Source organism: Balearica regulorum, chromosome 3, assembly GCF_011004875.1.
Source record: "Balearica regulorum gibbericeps isolate bBalReg1 chromosome 3, bBalReg1.pri, whole genome shotgun sequence".
NCBI lineage: Eukaryota > Metazoa > Chordata > Aves > Gruiformes > Gruidae > Balearica > Balearica regulorum.
The window spans coordinates 93,668,022-93,671,878 of NC_046186.1; positions in this window are offsets into that span (position 1 = coordinate 93,668,022).

Genomic DNA, 3,857 nt, shown 5'->3' on the forward strand with positions numbered 1-3,857 from the left:
AGTTTGATAAGCAGGTTCCTTAGGAATGTGTAACAAACTCCACAGGCTTCTCTCCTTCTCCACGTTTTCTTTCCTATTATTTTCCTTCCCTTTCTGTTTTTATCTGTTATAGCTTGCTTTAATAAGCATGCTCTTTTGGAAACTTGTGTTATTCAAGAACTAAATCTTATGTTCCAGTGCGTTTCAGTCAGTAGCAGGGAACATGGAAGAAACATGTTACATATTACCATGAAAACTAAAACAGTTTCAAAGCCTCTCTAACTTCCACTGCACTGCTGCTGCCTCAAGAGGTAGCTCCAGCACCTAGACTCAAGCACTATGGATCTATCATTTTTTTACTAGGAATTTCTTCTTGTACTACTTCCCTTAAAAATAAAAAAACCTTAGCTCAAAACTAGAAAAGGAATAAAAAGTTTTGGAGACCACATCTGCACATATATTAACATCAACAGCTTTAGAATACAATAATCCTTTGAAGCCTTGTTCAGCGTTGAAGATCTTAAAATAGTTTTCATCTGTTTTCTTGAAGTTCATTTTGTGCTATCCTAGTATGCATAGTTTCTGGATGCCACGTTGCTGATGTCTCCTCCAACAACAGTGACAGGTTTTCAGCAGCTCTTACTGCAACATGCATTGAGCTTGGAGGTACCAGAAATCCTCTCTACCTGCTTAGTGCTAGCTTAAAACATATATATCAGTTTATCTCTGGAAAAAAAACAAACAGAGCCAAAACAAAATAAAAAAACCCCAGCTGTCTGAGTTTCAGTCCTGTGAGATGAGAATTTTTAAGGGCCCAGATAATGTTCCATTGTAATCACTCATCTTTCTGAGAAACCTTTAAATCCTTACCCGGAACTGTGCAGCATGACAGACTCAACTCCATTTCAACTGTAAGTTTCCACATACTTATGAGTATTTTTTATATATATAGAGAGAGAGAGAGAAAAAAAAAGTAAAAGAAAAAAGAAACTTTCTAAAATCAAAAAGGTGCTCAAAAATGATCTGCCCTGATGCTACCTCACACACAGCCAGGACTACTGGAAGGAGAGACACTACCAAACACATGGTTCCCTAAGCCATAGCATAACAGTACTGAAAAATATCAGGTCTTTTATTGCATCCCCCTCTTCCATTATCCAGAATGTTTATTTACGGAGATGGCAGGTACCAAGCCTATATTATAAGACCTAATTACATTAAAATTTTGCCCTGATTCAACTGGTAAGCAGGCAATTAGTACCGATGTAAGCCTCTAATTTAGAAAGGGTAAACTACAATGAGGTGTAATTTGCTTTACCTGAAGTGTGCAGCGATGAAATATTGAATCCTTTTGCTGGAACTTGCAGGTAGATATATAACAATGACAGGAGGCTACACCAAGCTGAACATTATTGCACATTTTTGGAACAGCACAACGCACTCTAAACATCTGGAGGAGACATCCCCTCCTGCAAGTAATTGTATCTCTCTGTACCGTCCTTCATATAAAGCTGTTCTCTGATTGTGAGATCTCTGAAAAAGAATTAGCATCTACAAATTGTCCAGTGCAATGAAACCTAAACATTGGTTGATATCTGCATAGCTAAAAGAAAATTCTCTATTTTTTTAATAAAAAATGTACATAAATAGACCACTCCATTGAGCTCACTTAGACTGGAAAGACCAGTTTCTTCTCTGGCAGACCATAGACTACAAGATGAAGGACAGCTTGACCTTGAAACGCAGAATCACAGAACAGCTGAGGTTGGAGGGGACCTCTGGAGGTCATCTGCTCAAGCAGGGTCACCTAGAGGTGGTTGCCCAGGACTGTGTCCAGACAGCTGTTGAAGATGTCTAAGGATGGAGATTCCACCACCTCTCCAGGCAACCTGTGCCAGTGCTCAGTCATCCTCATAGTGCAAAAGCATTTCCTGGTGTTTAGGAGGAACCTCCTGTGTTTCCCGTTGCCTCTTGTCCCATCACGGGGCACCACTGAAAAGAGCCTGGCTCCGTCTTCTTTGCACCTTCCCTGCAGGTATTTATATACATTGATGAGATCCCCCTGAGCCTTCTGTAGGCTAAATAGTCCCAGCTCTAAACTGACCTGGGATATCAGTTGTAAGAAGAGACTTCATCAGCCCACCACTGTGAGAAAAAATTACATCCTGGATTTTTTTGACTTGGAGACCATTATGGAAAAAGGGCTTTTTTTTGTTCTAGTCTAGCAATCTTAAAATACTGTAGTCAACTAGATGATTAAAAACTGTGCAGTTCTGAGCAGTCTGTACTATGTTGCTGTAACATCTTATTACATATTTCTGGACATATCTCTCCCCAAGGGGTAAACATCTCTTTTGGACTAGCTGAAAGAGCCAGCATGAGAAACACTGAGATCGAAGCCAGGACTTGTCCTTGGAGTAGAGGAGCTAGAGAGGCCTATTTTCTTGCTTTAAGCGATTGATTTCCTGGGAAACTGTATAAAGGTCAGAAGCACATTACGCTCTATGCAACTGTGGAAAAAGGCTCTGGACACTGATGTTACATAAATATTTACAAGTACCATTACTAACCAAACCTGTTTCCAGCCCCTGCTCCTCCCAAGCAAGAAAACAGGATAACAGGGAAGAATTGACTTGCAAAGAATAATAGCAGTGAAAGTTTAACCTGAAATCGCTAATGGAAACTGCACAGGAAGAGATATTATTAAAAAAACCCCAACCAACCAAAAAAACCCACAACAAAGAAGCATCTGTAATTTTCCAATGCAGATTACAGAAGACTTCAAGTCAGCTGTGACAAGAATGGTAACAGCACCACACTTTTGTTTTCTTTATTTTACCCTTGAGCAGATAACCTTTCGTATTTTGGTAGACACATGGGTGATGATGTTTGTGATGTTGCAAAACTCTACTTACTTCTCATCCCTCTGGGAATAAATTCATCCATGTCATTTAACCACAGCACAGCTTTATAAAGAACAGAAAGACTAGATGCACAGCAGTCTGTGGGGACTTGAAGACAATAGTATCTATTGTCCTTATCAAAAGCTAGCTGAGGAACTGTCACTAAAAGGATATTCATAAGTGACAACATGCTAATTTGGTGTCAGAGAATGCAGGCAGAGGTGGTATTTGACTCACTTATTTCATATTTTTTTAGGTGATCCAGGACAAGCAGGCAACTTGCAGCTCCAGAGTTACACGTGGTTTGCAAGCAGTTCAGATGTGTCTCCTGTAAATATCCTGTATCAGTAGCAGGACTATGCTGGCAGTGAGCAGCTGGGCAATACAACAGCACAGCTGTGGAAGGAAGTGAATCAGCAAGGATTCCTGGGGAAGATACTGAGTCACCTTGAGACCCAACCACATGCTTAGGTTTGTGGCTGAACCCTGACATACAGTGGAAGCACTGAGATCTATGAAGAATTACTGTTTTTTCCTTTTTTTTGGGACTACTCCTAGAGATCATCTTACTTTTAGCTTTCAGAAGTGTATATTAGCTGTCCTAAGGCACATAACTCTGCTTGCACTTCAGCGGGACCAGAGTGCTCAGACCTCTAAGGCACTTTTGAAAAACCTCATCCACAAACTACAAACACATGGGAATACAAATTAGATGTGATTAATATAATAGACTTTCAAACTGAAAAAAAGAAACTCTTCTCAAGTTAAGCCTTCTCATCAAAGAGCAGAGCTAGTAGAAATTCCCAGAACGCATGACATTTCAAGTGAAAGTTGAGATAGACTTAGCCTACTCATTCCCATGTTTTGAGAGTATAAATTCCTACTACCTTCTGGGCATCCAGAATTATTATACAGTTAATATTTACTAAGTTTTGCACCTGAAAGAAGGTGCAAAGGATATGCATAAAAGGGTAT